Genomic DNA, 17,528 nt, shown 5'->3' with positions numbered 1-17,528 from the left:
GTGTTTCGGAGACCGTTGTGCCAAGTGCAACAACCATGCCTTTTATTTTTTTTGCTCAATAAAAACCACGCCTTATATTTTGAAATGGAGCTCGGGGGCAAATACAAATAAGAATATGAAACGGACTATATAATATCTGGAAAACAGTATAGTTAATATTTCCAATCCTTTATATAGCACGACACGTAGTCTTTACATTTCACTAGTATCACACAAAGATAATAGTAGTAACTAGATGTTAAACGGTGTTTTCATATCAAATTCATGTGGAACACTGCTAGTAAGGACAGAATATGAAGTTTCTCCCGCGCTCCTGCAAATTTAATCCACATCTATAAGTGTATGAAAATTCTAACAAAAATATCCACGAAAAAAATAGCGCGCTATTTTGCCGCTATAGCGCGCTAATAGCGTCCCAGATAGCTCGCCGCGACGATATCTTGCATTTTCACGCTATACGCGCTATTGCCGCTATAGCGCGCTATAGCGCCGCTATTGCCGCTATAGCGCCATAGCGCGCTAAATCGCCGCTATTGCTGTTTCATGTGCTGACAAAAAAAAACGAGGCAGAGTCAGATTTAGGCCCATCTTGAGCCCTCTAACCCTAATCCAGAGTACCCTCCGTTATTGTTGTTTCATGTTAGCTTCTGAATATTTGAACCTTATGGATGTTTAGACTGTATGTAAGTATGAAACTATGAATATGTTGCCTGTTTGGACTTTTTATTATTTTTTTGCCTGTATATAAATAGCGCGCTATAGCGGCGCTATAGCGGCGATATAGCGTGAGCAGCTATCTCACGCTGCGGCGCTATAGTGGTGCTATAGCGCGGCTATAGCGGCGCTATAGCGACGCTATAGCGGCGCATAGCTCCCAGGAGTGGCCGCCGCTAAATTATATAGCGCGCGATTTTTTTCATGGAAAAATATGGATATGGGTGAATGAAGCATTTATGTTTATGTAAAAATTTAAGGTTGAATAAAAAATTGTGTAATGAGAAACTAGGGGGGACAAATAACATATCTTTTTTTTTGTCTCTTATCTTAAGTACAGCTGTAGAATCTGTTCGGATACAGACACACGCCACCACCACACACACGCACCTCACACACACACGGTATACGAACAAACCTACAACTATACCTAGACAACGAGCGCAGCTGAGAGATACTCGAAGATCATCAGACTCCGAGCGTGGCGGGCACGTCACTTGACCATTGTGGCACATCTGCGCGGGAGGCAACTGAAATTATTCAGGGAACTACTGTTCCCGGGTGAGACACCGGCGTCGAAGCCAGGCTTCGAACGTGGGCGGGCAGCGTGCTCACCTGCACGGCTTGCCAACTGAGCCAGAGCTCGTTCTCAATAACATATCTTTTTTGTTTCTCCTTGCACAACTTTTTTGTTTAAGCTCAAACTTGGCATGGACATATATAAACCATTGCATGATCCATCCTTCCATATCTTTGTTTGGATCGTTTGGGTATTTCAACGGCCACCAATAACCCCCACAAACACGAAAAAAAACTAACTATTTGAGTATTTGGACGACTCTAATAGCTAATTGTTTGGAATCAGTTATAGACAATTGTTGACTCCTAATAAGTTTTTCATTGAAACTATTTCAACGAGAGCTTGTACATTAGGTACAGATGTTGTTTTATTTGAGAATAAGGTAGCCCATGTCCTCGCTTGTTTTTTTAAACTTTTTTGTTTGGTCGGTGGAATTGAATAAGTTAATTCATCACTACTAATAATTAGTACTCTCTCTATCTACAAAAGAATACAATTCTAGCATATAGCATAGTACAAGTTAAGGTATCTTACGTTTAGGCCATGTTCGCTTCGTTGAAAAGCCAGGTTGAAAAGTATTTTTCTTCGATTTGTTGTGAGAGAAAAATATTGTACCATGGCTGATAAGCCACCTAACTATATACAAAAAAATTATATTTATTAATGTCACTTCAGAAGAGAAGTATATATTAATGTCATTGATCAAATAAGTCAAGAACTTGATAATCGGTTTGACGAGATTAATATGGAGTTGTTGTCTTGTATGTCAGCCTCCAGTCCTTCCAATTCATTTGCTTCTTTGATGCACAGAAGCTACGTAGACTAGATAAGTTCTACCCAAAAGAGTTCTCAAATAATAATTTGCTCAAACTTGAATTGCAGCTACAAAATTATATTGATGACATTAGACAGAATGATAGCTTCAAAGGTTTAGACAATATTATTGATCTCTCGGTTAAGTTTGTTCAAACAAGGAGGCACAAAGTATATGGTATGGTTTATGAGCTCCTTAAATTGGGATTGCTTCTACCCGTGGCAACGGCAAATGTTGAAAGGGTGTTTTCTGTGATTGATTTAGTGAAAACAAAGTTAAGACATAAGATGGGAGATAGTCTTTTGGATGATTGTCTAGTCACTTTCATTGAGTGGGATATTTTCTTTGAAGTTGACGAAGATGATATAATCAAGACATTTATGTCCCTTCGAAAACATCGAATAAAATAGTAAAAAAATAGCATTGTAAGTTTCCGGTTCTCTTTTATGCCTATATTTTAATTATCGGCATGGCTTTTGAACTATTTAGACTATATTTAGTGGATGGTTTGAACCTAATCCATAAATTTAAGCCTTATTGTGTTACTTAGTGCATATATATCGAATCATGTTGTCAATTTTATAATTATTACCGAATTACTAAAATAGTTTTATCGAATTGTATATCAAATTTTTTTGGAGGCATACCCTTAGACATAATCCTAGATCCACCACTGAAGAGAAGTAACTAAAGATTGAAAGCACGGTTTAGGACTACCTCATTTCAGAGATCAACTCAAACCAGCTCATGCATATAGGTAGAAGGACCAGTAGCTTGATCACTTATTACAAGTAGTTGAATTTTAGGCACAATGCACGAAATACCAAATCAATGAACTATAAGCAAACTTAATGCTGCTGTGCCCAACCGCTGTTTATGCCCACTACAATACCCTAGCAATTTTAGTATGTATTTAGTGAATTGGAATATGTATAAACTACTCCGTACATAATTACCACCGTCCAGTGAATTTTAATTTCAATTTTGAGTACTGCACAACAACTACATTATCAACGTGTTTGGTTTAAGTCACGAAGCAGTCTGGAATCATCCGATCCAAAATCCGAGCCTAGCTGAGACGTTTGGTTTGCGGCATGTCATCCACTCGTCCCGTCGTGAAGCTATTCCACATGCGGTGTTTCCGTGAACCAACAGCAGCTAATCTCTCGGACGAGGTTGTTCCGCAAAAAAAAAAAAAAAAAAAAAAAACGTCGGACGAGCCGGTGCACGACCAACCCATGCGGATCCAATCTCCAAACCAAACAGGCTGTATATGATCATGGAACAAATCCTGTAAATCAACTACATTATATGATCATGGAAGAAATACGAACAGCTCGCCGCCTCCGGCTCTTCCTCTCCCGCACGTTTCTCAGACTAGGTAGCATGTCCATGCGTTGCTACAGAATAATTAAACTTTTGTACTAAAAACACACGATCACATGATAAAATAACAATAGTGTGAAATTAAATACCGATGTTAAAGTGATATTTAATCCAAAAAGCAAAGCTCGTGAAATTAACTCAGTCACGGAGAGCACAGCGTCACGATAATGCCCGTACATTGCAACGGGAACGAAATAATATCACAATAATATAAGTTAAACATGAATTGTACTGTTATTCAAAAAATGATACTTGGAGCATGATGTTTGGAAATTTAATATTACATAAGGCTTCAACAAATTTAGTATTAACTTATGTGGGGTTTCAAATACGTCCATCAACTCTAAGTTGATTTTCATGTCCATAAATTTTAGATTTAACTTTTAAGAGCATAAACTTTTTAAGTGATTCACTATAGATCCATACATCTTCATTTGGCCCTTAGATCTAACGTGGAATGTGGAGTCAACAGCCAGCATGACATGAAATTTGCCAAGCTCATGTTTATCCCCCGAACGTGCTGCCCTCAATTCCATTCTCTCAAGCCGGACATCTATGCATTTGCTCACTCTCTCCTCGAGTGCTCGCCACCACCATTAGAGCACCTACTATGCCTTGTGCTTCACCTATGTCCTAGAAACGAGCTCCTACTGAATCTATCTCTCTCCTCTAGCTTTTGCACTCGTTGGGCACAGAAACCGTGTCAGAGGTCCTAGCCCATCCTACTGCATTTGAAATAGTCAAGTTTTGAGCTCACGTGCATCGTAGTTTCCATCAATGTAGGCCATCACTACTTCAATGAGAGCGCGGTTGAGTCAATCGCAGTCCCCTTGTACCCGTGCGCACGCATTTGGAACAAGTCTATACTGGACCCACTATTTTCACCATCGTCTTCCACCTAACAGCCATCGACCGCCGAACGAGCACTCTCATGGCCGACCCACTATTGACCTCCACGAGACAGATTAAAACCATCCTTGTGGTGTAAGGGTGGTAAAGCTCGCGATCCCATCCATTATAGCCAAAGAATGCTCCCTTGGCCAAATCGCCCCCTCCCCGCCATACTTGTGCCTATGCTGATTTGGGAAAGAAAGAAGAGGGAGGAGATAACTCATGGGGCACGCGCGCCGCCACGTTTCTACAGTGCACCCCTATAGCCATACGCCAGAGGTTCATGTTCGTGCATTGTAACAGGTGCAAAATATTCCAATACAACAAGTCAACAACTAAAACAGACATGGATAATTGTGATGCAACTCCTATGACATAGATAATTTTATCAAAAGATATTAATGGCCAAAGAACATCAGTATAAAATGTGAATGGCATATTAGGCATTACACAAAATAAGGCATCTTTATATTTCAAAATTTTGAAGTCCTATAATTCATCTTTACAAATAATCCAACATGGGGCCCAATGCAATTTTTGTATAATCTCAACAAATAATCCTGCTATTAGAGCTCTCCACTGGCTTACCATTGTAAGCTCGATCCTAGGATGATTTATTGTGGACTTTTTTCTCTTCTGAAATCTCTTCTCAGGCAACACTAATAAGCATCTCAAGAAACGATAGCGAGCATTTAGGCTTTCCTAAATCTACAGAAAAATGAATTCAAACATCAAAGGCACCAAAGCTCGTAGACATGTTTAGGTCTTATACTTGTATGCAAACAAACAAGATAAATTATATGTCTACATAGTAAAAAAATCAAGCTGATCAAATTGTTCTCTAACAAGCCCATATATCATTTTGCTATTATGAGCATTTGTTTTTATGGAATCCTTCCCTTCAAACAACCTGTACCTAAGAGCATTTGCTATTACGGCCCTAGGAGCAAAGTTTAAGAAGGCGCTAGGCGCGCACTGACCCCTATCCTAACGTCTAGGCTAGCCTATGCCAGCCTAGGCGTTTCAAGGTGTTTTTCTAGGCATTTTGCCAATTTAGCGCACAACATATATATATATATATATATATATATATATATATATATATATATATATATATATATATATATATATATATATATATATATAGCAAAAAATGTTGAGTAAATTAGTTAAATAGAAGCATAGAGTAGCTGAATACAGTATATAAAAGAGAGGGAAGTAGACATACCTTAGTGGCTTACTGGCTTAGGCTCAATAATCAATAGACAGCTTATTCCTAGTTCCTACAGCAAGGATTGACAACTTGTAAATACTTAATAGACAGCAAGCAGTTCATCAAAAAAAATAGAAAAATAGCAAATTGACACTTATCTGAATGATTTCAGCCATCTCCCATCCATAAACAGACCATATCAGCAGCTAGTAATTACAAAATTTGAAGCACAAACAAGTGGACAGGACAACAGTACAATTGCACAACACAATTCATAAATAAAGGTCTTGTTCAGAGAGCACATAGTTCTCATAAAAGAAGAAAAACACAATCACATAGCACAATTCATAGGTTTAAGACATACATGAATGCATCATAAAAGATAAACCATGACATGGTAAAAAAGCCCCACTACCATATTATCTTTCTTCTTCAATAGGGTTCCACATAATCATCCCATCTTCATCAAACTCTTCTTCGGACTCAAATTCTTCTCCTTCATAAAGTTGTCTCACTCTTGCACTTCTACGCCGCTCAATTTGTTCTTCTGCTCCCACTGCATCTCCAATAATAGACCAAGGTATCCATGTACCTTCCATCTCCTCTTCCTCACTGCTATAGACAACTAATGCACAATCATCTCTATTCTCATGTAGAAAACCTTAAGCTTCAGTTGTATCATTAGACAAGATAACATCACTGATCTTCTTTGACTTGATCTTTTCTTTCTTATTAATCAGCTTGGAGTTGAATTAAATATAGACCAATTTGTTGAGGCGGGTTGTAGTAAGCCTATTTCTCTTCTTAGTGTGTATCTATAAATTAAAAATAAGAGCATTTTCAGGTCTGCAATTTAATTGAAATGCTGCTGAAATGTTGACACCAGATAGGTACTAACCCCTTCAAACCCACTCTAATTTCTTTCACAACTAGAAGAGCTTGATGTCAAAGATAGGATCCTTGTAGCCATCTTCTGTAAAGCTGGTGTTTCAGTTCCATATAGCTGCCACCATGATGCTGAAATAAATGAAAACACCTCTATTAGTTAGTAGTTACAACAAATTTATTGTTAGATGAAAACAACAAACAATCATGTAATAACAAGTACCTCTACCTGGGTTGTAATCAAAGTTTTCAAAAGTCCTTACAAGCTTCTTGTTAAATGGTCCTTCTCTATTCTAAAACTTTTTCAGTTCAATGTTGACAGCCTGATCTTGCTTATCCTCATCATGATAATAAAAAGTCTCCACACAACTAATAAATCCTTTTGTTATTGTGGGCTCATAAAAGATTGATGGGTTAGCATAACTATAGTGTGGATTCAGCAAATAAGCTGTCAAATGCAATAGAGAATCAAGTCTTCCTTTCATCTTCTTGTCAATAACAGCAATTACCGCCTTGAAATGAGACTCTTTATTGCCAAAGGCCTCCTTCATCACTCTCTTTGTCTTTAGTAGTTCTCCATAAATGAAACCCATGGATGGCTTCACATCCCCATTAACCAAACAGAGAACTTTGACCAATGGCTCAAAAATAGTTAATGTTAGCTTGACATCCTTCCAAAAGGTTGGATTCAATATAATTGATGTGGCATCTTTTCCTTTCTTTGATTTCACATCCTTCAATGAGTCCCACCTACTATGAAGCACCATGTTTCTTAGCTAGTCCTTCTTCTCTTGTATGCTGTTCAAAGTGAGAAAGGTTGAAGCAAACCTAGTCACTCCTAACCTTATTATCTCTTTCCCCTCTATGAAGTATCTCATGCATTCCAATGTTCTTGTGTGCCCGTAGATAAATATGGTGAATGCTTTGCTTGGTCAATCACCTTCTTGAACTGAACCATGTTGCCAATTTCTTGGAGCATCAAGTTGATTGTGTGAGTTGCACAAGAGGTCCAAAATATCTATGGTCTCTTCTGAAGCAATAGCTTCTTTGCTCTCATGTTGTTAGAGGCATTGTCTGTTACTACTTGCACCACATTATCTGGACTAATTTTTCAATTGCTTTGTCCACTAGTTCAAAGATGACTTCACTTATGTGTGACACATCTGACATCTCTTTTGAGCTGATAAAACTAGTTCCATCAGCACAATTAATGCACATGTTCATTATGCTTCTCCTCTTCCTATCTGACCAAGCATCAGTCATAATAGAGCACCCATTTTTCATCTTCTTGGCTTCACATTCTTACAGCAAACTCTTGGTTCTTGCATATTCTTCTTCCAGCAATCTCTCTCGTAGATCATACTAAGTTGGAGGTTCAAGTCCAACCCCAAATTGTCCAATTGCTTCACACATTTGCTTGAACTCATCATTATCACATGCATTGAATGGTTACTGCCAATGTTACAAAAAAGAAGGTTAATTAGTGTTCAGTACAACCATAATAGCATCTAATGCATTCTAAAATATAAACATAGAATAGGAAATTACCATGTGTATAGACCCATCTTGCAATATATTTATGCACCTCGTGTGTTCTTTCTTTCCAAAGTTCCTTGTTCAGCTTCTATTGAGTCAAAGATTCAGATTTGGTTGCTTTAGGATCAATAGCACGTGTTCATTTGTCAATGGGTCCTAATTTGTGAGGCTCGGAACTTCCAATACAAGTGACTTCCTCTAACTCTCCACCTCCAACCCGAGAAACATTCACTTCCTCTCTAAGTTCTAGCTCACGAACAATCTTCTCCTCCCTCTTTCTTTTTGCATCATTTAGTGCTTTCTTGCACTTCTCTTTAGCCTCCAGAGCCTTCGATGTTCTGGCCTTGCATTTCGTCGCATTCTTTCATTCATGGGTCACATGCTGCTTCAACCGATAAATCCCTCCTTGCATCACCTTGTCACAGAGTTTGCGCTTCACCTTGTCCTTGTTGGCAGGATCAATAAGAACCCCATATTCCCATTCGACATCATTCGAATTCCTTTTTAGGACATTCGCTCCCTCAATTTTAGTTTCAAGTGCAGGTAAAGCTTCTGTTGTCGATATCCTACATTCAAGTCAGTGAGCATACATTCATAGATCACAGTTCAGTGAACATTCAGGCAATACCAATACATACATGTAGCAAATTAGCTAAAACATTCAGTCACACATCCTACATTTAGGCATTTAGAATAACATCTAGGCATTCATGCATTCAGAGTAGGCATTCAGAGCAAAACACAATTAACAACAGGGGAGAGGAGCAGATCACAGATTTAGGCAACTAACAATCTAACATTTAGGCAATCATAGATTCACAGAATAGAATACTTTAGTAGTATTGCTGACAGCAGGGGAAAGGAGCAGGGGAGGGGAATAGCCGATGGGGGGGGGGAGAGGAGCAGGGGAGGGGAGCAGCCGGTGGGGGAGGGGACTGACCTTGGAGCGGGAGGGGTGCACCAACATGACAACCTTCTAGGCGGGACCACGATAGGGGTGCGTCGGCGAGGATGAACTTCTAGGCAGGGACGAGCACGACCGACGGGAACTATGGGGAGGAGCAAGGCCGGTGGGAGGGGAGAGCTCGGTTGGAGGAGTGCATCCCGCACGGAGGGGAAATGGCAGGAGGGAAATCGCACGTCGCTCTTATCCTTCCGCGCGCTTGCAAATTCCAGGAGGGAAATCTTCGCGCGCTCGTGCCCGCTTGCCCGCGGTGCGGCAATTTTGCGTGTGTCTGCCTCCACGCCGCCTAATCACGCCTAGCACCGCCTAGTGTCGCCTAGTGCCTACAAGTCTGCCTACCCCCATAGGCCAGGCGGGAACCCGTCTGAAAGGATCAAGATGCCCAAGAGGGAGGATGAATTGGGCTAATTCTAAAATTCTTTGCAATAATTAAATTCTACAGTTAGCCCACTTCACCCCTTGTGCCTAGAAAGAGTTTCTATTGTTCAAACACACAAAAGTTTAACAACCTATGTTACAATCCTACTCTAGCATGGCAATTCTATGAATGTAAAGACATGAATTGAATTGCTCAAAGTAAATGCTTAAAGTAAAGAGAGAAGGAGGAACACGGCAATATTTTGCCGAGGTATCAGAGAGTCGCCACTACCCACTAGTCCTCGTTGGAGCACCCACACAAGGGTGTAGCTCCCCCTTGATTCATGCAAGGATCAAGTGCTCTCTATGGGTTGATTCTTCAACACTCCGTCGTGGTGAATCATCTACAACCGCTCACAACTTGAGTTGGGTCATCCACAAGCTCCGTCGAATGATCACCAAGCTCCCAATCACCACCAAGCCAGCTAGGTGATGGCAATCATCAAGAGTAACAAGCATGAACTCTCACTTGACCACGACAAGCCTAATGAGAAGGGTGGATGCATACTTTGCTACTCTTGCTTTCACTAATGAGGCCTCTCTCTTGGATTCTCAAATCTCAATCATCCCACTAGGACCTTGCTCTTTTTGGCACTCTCAAGGGTGTTTCTCAGCTGTTGGAATGAGCAAAAATAATCCCTTGAGTGCATAGAGGAAGTATTTATAACCTCTCATTCAAAACAACCCGTTATGTACCTTTGTGGGGTGACCGGATGCTCTGGTCGGTTCACCCGCCTCTGTACAGTTTAAGTTGTGACCGGACACTGCCAGTGTCTGGTCAGCACTGACCAGATGTGTCCGGTCACAAAAACTGCCCTCTAGAACCTTACTGATGTTGACCAGATTCTAGAACCCAGCGTCTGGTCACTTTGCTGCTCAATGTTCGGTTAGTAGCTGGAACCTTACCAGTGTCTAGTCAACACTAACCGGATGCGTTCGATCAGGATTCTCCCTCTCTAGAACCTTATTGGAGTTGATCAGACTCTGACACCCAGTGTTTGGTCACTCACCTCTCAGCGTCTGGTCGCATCTAGACTTCACCTTGATCAAATGAACTGACCAAACTCTACGCCAGCGTTCGGTCACACTGGAACCATCGTTCGATCAATATTTGAGCCTCCATTCACTTCCAACTGGCAATCATATGTGAATGAAGTTTACTCCAATTGATCTAAGGGCTTTTAGGAGCTACCTAGTGTTAGATTTGACAAGTGTGCACCACACCTAACCCACTAGACTTACCTAGATCAAGCTACCCATCCATACCCCCCTTAATAGTATGGTCAAAGGAAAAACAAAGTCCTAAACTACTCTAAGTATCTCTTCAGCACCAAATGACACTTAGAACTAGTCCATCCTTAACCTTGTCGTCCATCCTTTGAAAACCAAAACGATTTCCATCACAGGAGCATGACAACCATGATTGCCTAATCAATTGCCATTACCATGACCTAACTTAATTGCATCTGTAAAACACATGTTAGTCACAATAATCACGTAGTCATTAATCACCAAAACCCAACTAGAGGCCTAGATGCTTTCAATCTTCCCATTTTTGGTGATTGATGACAATACAACCTCGAGTATGTAAAAGAGATAAGGTTTTCAACATGCTTGGTTCATATAAGCTTTTGACAATAAGAACGAAAGAGATAGGCAAGCTTATATGACCCAAGCCAACATGATGTACTCAATAGATATGAAATAAGCATGAGTACAAGTAATAAAGCTCATTTGCATCGGAGTTAAACATGGAAGCAAAGCAAATGAGCATAACACAAGTGATATGACATATAAAAAATTCAAAGTAGAGAGCACACATGTCACATATCACATGAATATCACGATCACGTAGATACCACTATCACATAAATATAGTTCGATGCATGAAAGTAGACACATGAATGCATAATAGTGTATCACACATAAAAAACCAAATATAATAGATAGACTCCCCCTAAGTCTAACATACTTAATCCCTCTCCTCCTTTGGCGTCAAACACCGAAACCTAAGGGTCGGTCGGCGGGGCTATAGCGGATGAGTCAGGCGTGGAGGTGCGAGGAGCGAGTTGGAACTGTGTGCCATCATCATCTGATCCTGAGCTTTGAGCTGTATTACCATATGTAGCTGGAAGCGATGCTAAAGTGGTTTGGGTCAGATCAGGAACTGGTGCGGCCTGTGACTCTACAGGTATAACTATAGCAGACTACTCTAATGATGCAACTAAAGAAAGGAGCATCTCTGTAGTCCTAGTAATAGGTGCAACTATGGAAGGACTATGGACATATAGATATGGCAGAGTAGGCTGCCCTATCAACTCACTAAAGGTCGCACCAAGGCTCTTAGAGACTGAGGTATCTGGCACAAGCAGTGAGGAAGTCTGAGCTAGTGTGAAGCCCATCTAAAGAGGTGAGAACTACAAGGCTGGCACTAGCGAGACAAACCACTAGGACACCTGCTTTGTAGGTGAAGGAAACTATGTCATTGGCTATCCCTGACTCTGAAGCCCACTGGGCTATAAAGCTGGAGTAGTTGAAGTGGTGGCAGGCTAACTGATCTAGGGTGAAGGATGTGGTGGTGGAGCCCCAATAGCAGTAACTACATGCTGTATAAATCTAAGTAACTACTGCTGCATGAGGAGCTGCTGCTGCTGGATCACCTGCTGCTGTCGCTAAAACTCATCCTATCTGGCCTGGAACTGTGCAAATGTAGCAGTGGTCTTCTGAGCCTAGCGAGCCTGATCTTGCCTCATCCGCTCAAGTATAGCAAGTAGAGCGGGGTTTGTCTATGGTGCAGGTGGAGCTGAACTGGAGCTACCGGCCTCATGGTCATAACGTCGAGGAGGCATTTGAGGGATATCCTGGTAGTCGTCATCTAAACTATCACTGGGTCACCCTCGACCATCCCCTCCTGCTGAGCATCAAGCTCCTTCTCCTCTATAGCTGCTATACCCCTGATGGTCTCATCCTGCTGGGCTACAGTCTCAGGCACCTTTGGGCGACGGTGTGACTGGCTAGATGCACTTGGCCTGTTGTCATAGAGCATCTGGGTCATATTATAAGCTGGAAACTCCGTAGTAGCACTAGAATACTCTATCAACATCTTAGGAGGCCTCACTATAACTGCCCTATGAATCAAGAATATAATCTAGTGAGCATATGGTAGCTACCTTTGACCTCTGAACCCCTCTGCAATAGTATCCTCCATCTCTGATAGTAAGAGATCCTAAATATCAAATATAGTCCGCTGCATTAGAGAGTTCAGTAGTCATAACTAAATGCAAGTCAACCCCTCATGATATCCCATCCTTGGAAGTAGGGTCCTCCTCATGATAGCATCAAGCACTCTAGCTTTAGGAGTGAGGTCACTAGGTGTCCTGCTCAACCCCTCGCTGAATGGCTCTGTGAAGCAATGGTGGACCAAATCAGTAGAAGGCACAAGACCGCCATGTGGACATCTAGGAGGCGCTGTCTGACCATAGCACACCTCATGTAGCCAGATGGGTTGCTCCTAAAGCCTAAGAATCTCCCTTACCCTAAAGCTTATTTGCTTATAATCTCTGCCTCTGAAAGCAAAGTGAATGAATATGTGCTGTGGGTCAATCCAAAGTGTAGCATAGAACTCTCAAACCCAAGATGGAACATATCTGTCTATCCGTCCGAGTAAGTCTATCAGCCCTAGCAAGTAAGATAGGTAAGGGCAAATCTACTCTCCAGCTGCTGCTATAATGGCCTCAATAGAACAAATCCTCTAAGACCTTAATGTTACCCCACTGTTAAGATATGCATTATAAAAATCCTTCTATAGTGGTGTGTAGAAGCCCTCTGATGCACGCTCATCCCTCCTAGGTAGGAACCACTCCTCGAACTACACAAACCTAAGCTGCTGCACCTGCTTGGCCGTGGCAGTCCTCAAATATAGATGAGTCACTGGAGATGGACCATATGGTCTAGGAGGCAGACAAGAACCCCTATGATGTGTCTCTAGCCTCGGTGTCACCTAGGTACGGGTATGACTAGAGCAACAAAGCTATGGTGCCAGCTTTGTCTCCTCTGCCTGCTCTCCCTCCTGAGTCTGCTCTGCTGGCTGTGGCTCCCCCTAAGGCTAAGGTTCCTCCAAAGCAACACGGCGTCCCTCAAGCATGATAGTCCTAGCTGGACTACCATGTCGATGCTCAACCTGCTCAATAGCTACCCTCTATGCTGGTGAAAGCTGATCCGCAATCTGTATAAAGCCAACAGATCATGAGGAGGCACAAATGGTAGCGGAGGAGAAGATACAATGCCTGCTTGCTGTTCCAATCGATATAGCCTCTCTTGCATGTCATGCTCACACTGAGCACTAGCACAACACTATCCAAACATGTAGGTCATTAGAAACTTGAACTTGCTGGGCTTCTTTTTGGAGGAGGACGAAGAGAGGGGCTTGTCACTGGATAAGCGAGCAGCAACAGTAGTGGTGGTGGTAGCACCACGGTGAGAGCGAGAACATGAAGGACCTTTCCCTCTAGTACGGGCTGCCTTAGCTTGTTCTTTGAGTTCTCTAGCAGCAATGATAGAGGTCTTGTTGGATATCTTGAGGACCTTATGCTCAGAGTCATAGGGAAAACGAATGCTGGATACATGCTCTATGATATGCATGATGTACGGTGCATAGGGAAGATGCTTTACCGGATCCTCAGTAGCATCATGAATCTTATTCCATATATAGCGGCTGATGGAGAACTTCTCAAACTTATCTCCAAATCTCACAAGCACCTTCTGTGAATCATCACGAAGGAAGGTGGAGTCACCTACCTTCGGATACAATATCTGTCTCAAGATGTTGTTCAGAACATAATAGTATGGCTTTAGAAATATGGTCTGTCCATCAGCTCTGTGACCCTCAAGATACATGTGTTGATATTCCTCCAAAGCAAGATCCTCATACTCAGTCAACTCATTCGCATTCCGGTCGCTGTGACCCAAACCTAGAAGGCGAGAGAAATTTACGAAGTCCACCTTATAGTGCTTGCCTTCTGTGGTCCAATGAATAATGTCCACAGCACCGGTCTGGTCTCTCTCATGATGATAAGAAGCATAAAACTGATAAATCAACTCATTGTTCCAATTCTTTCGAAACTCTAGCAGGTAGGATAGCCCCATTAATTGTATATCTCAAACCATCTGCTCCAGCTGGGTTCCTTGTACTTACCAAGAGAATATGCATCAATGCACTTTATCTGAAGGACCAATGGCTCCTTCGTCAAAAACTTTCGATAAAGAATGGAATCATAGAAATCATAATGGAAGAGGTGCCAGAAATGATACTCAAGGCGGAGATCTTTCTCATCCTCTACATACAGGTTCCTTCCTCTGTTGTACCAGATGTCCTTGACTCGGTGACGATAATTCACTAAAAGGGGAGGAGTCCATCCACCAGCCAAATTTGGAGCCATGGAGGGCTCCCTCATGACCGACGACACACCGGTGAATGGAACAAGCTAAAATGTCCCCGATGGACCTCAAGTCGGGGTGTGAAGCGGTGGAACAGCAAGGGTGCATTCGGCATGGTCCAACACTTCCTCTTCTTCATCAACCATCGACTCAGCCCCAACAGGAGCAGGAGCAGGAGGAGGGGCAGGAGCAGGAGGAGGAGCGATGGCTGATGACCCCTGGTCGCCACGGCCATGGCCACGGGAACCACCAGCACCACCACATGAGTAAGATGCCTTGGTGCGGCCAGGTGGCTTGGGAACAGCGGCACGATCTTGAGTCTTCTTGGAACGCTTTTCCCAATGGCACGAAGGACTATTACCACCATCCATGACTGTGTAGAACACAAAAAGGAACTAAGAAACAATACAAGGAGTGGTGAATGAACATCAAGAAGTGAAGAAACGGGAATGGAGTGGTCACCATAGGGTCGGTAGTCTCGGCAGAAGTCAGGACTTCCGACAGCCGGGAGTTCCGGTGTACGTCGGGACTTCCGACGGTCGGAACTCCCGACGGTCATCGGGACTTTCGGCGCACACGGTGACCATCCCATTCATGGGGCTTCAAATCACGACACACATCCAAACAAGGGAGATAGAGGGGTAGAGAGGAAGAAAGAATAGAGGCAAAACATAAGGTACATTGGATTTAGGGTTAGAACACCATGGTAGTACCTTGAAACGAGAACGGAAGAGATGAAAAGAAATGAATCGCAGTCGTCGACGAACAAATCCACGGGCACAATCTCCTCCACTAATGGAATCTCCTCCACACCAACAACAAGACCACCACAATCCAAAGAAAATGAGGGCATGGGTGGTGGAAGGGAGGGAGGGCGATCGGCACTACCGGCAAGACCTCCGACGGCGGTGGAAGAAGAAAGGAGGCCAGAGCACGAGGTAGGGCGGCGGTGGAAGGGGAGGGCGCGATGGGGCGGCGCGAGGAGGAGCCAAGGCGGCGTCGACGTCGGGAGAGGAAGAGAAACTACAGTAAAAAAAATAGGACTGGGCCGGTTATAAAGGAGTCGGGTAACGGATTCGGCGCAGTCAGATCTGCATCGGAACTCTCGGCGTACGCTGGGACTTCCAGCGGTCGGGACTTCTGACGCGAGCTGGGACTCTTGGCTGTCGAGACTTCCGACGAATGTCGGGACTTTCGATGCAAGGAAACAGAAAAACACCTTAACCTGCACTCGCTCTACCATGTGGGGTAAAAATATGATGGACACTAATATTTTCACGGGTGACTAGATTTCATTCATCCAATACAAAACAATAGTCACTCATGAAAATTACAAAATAGATTTTGAAAGTGACACACAATGTTTTCACAATTCTTTTCTCCTAACTAGATCAAACAAAATGTGTGTGCAAGGGATCAAGCCACATTACGAGAATCAATGATATTTAGTTCACTCCTCAAAGCACAAAATCTTGACTCATCTAGGGGCTTTGTGAAGATATCGGCTAATTGTTTTTCGGTGCTCACATGATGAATGGCGATATCTCCTTTGGCTTTGTGGTCTCTCAAAAAATGATACCGGATGTCTATGTGCTTTGTTTGAGAGTGGCTTATGGGGTTGTTTGCCAACTTAATGGCACTCTCGTTGTCACACAAAAGTGGAATCTTGGTTAACTCACATCCAAAGTCCTTTAGTGTTTGCTTCATCTAAAGTAATTAGGCACAACAAGCGCTGGCCACCACATACTCGGCTTTGGCGGTGGACAAAGCAATGAAATTTTACTTCTTAGAGCTCTAAGACACCAAGGAACAACCAATAAATTGGCAAGTTCTGATAGTACTCTTTCGGGTTACTTTGCAACCGGCATAATCCGAATCGGAATAGCCAAGTAACTAAAAAGTGAAGCCCTTAGGATACCACAAGCCAAGATTAGGAGTGTGCACTAAATACTGAAAAATTCTCTTAACGGCCATCAAATGACATTCTTTTAGATTAGCTTGAAATCTTACACATATACACACACTAAGCATAATATTGGGCCTAGATGCACAAAGGTAAAGGAGTGATCCAATCATGGAGCGATATACCTTTTGATCGATGTCCTTTCCTCCTTGATCAAGATCAAGATGTCCACTGGTTGGCATGGGTGTCTTGATGGGCTTGGCCTTGTCCAAGTTAAACTTGTTTAACATGTCATTAGTGTACTTGGTTTAACTTATGAACATGCCATCCTTGAGTTGCTTGATTTGAAATCCAAAAAAGAACTTCAACTCTCCCATCATGGACATCTCGAACCTATTTGTCATAATCCTACTAAATTCCTCACAAAAAGCCACATTAGTACTACCAAATATTATGTCATCGATATATATTTGGCAAACAAAGATATCATTATTGACTTTGCGAGTAAACAAAGTAGCATCGGCCTTTCCTATCTCAAAACCTTGTTTGAGTAAGAAATCCTTTAAACAATCATACCAAGCTCTAGGGGCTTGTTTGAGCCCATAGAGCGCCTTGTCGAGCTTGTAGACGTGGTTTGGATACTTGGGGTCTTCAAAGCCTGGTGGTTGTTGAAATCATGATGGGCGGCATAGGCAAGTAGAATACGAATTGATTCTAGCCTAGCCACCGGTGCATAGGTCTCCCCAAAATCCAAGCCTTCAATTTGAGTGAATCCTTGAGCCACCAACC

The sequence above is a fragment of the Miscanthus floridulus genome, chromosome 6, assembly GCF_019320115.1.
Source record: "Miscanthus floridulus cultivar M001 chromosome 6, ASM1932011v1, whole genome shotgun sequence".
NCBI classification, from domain to species: domain Eukaryota; kingdom Viridiplantae; phylum Streptophyta; class Magnoliopsida; order Poales; family Poaceae; genus Miscanthus; species Miscanthus floridulus.
The sequence above is the reverse complement of the archived record's forward strand: the minus strand, read 5'-3'. Positions refer to the sequence as shown.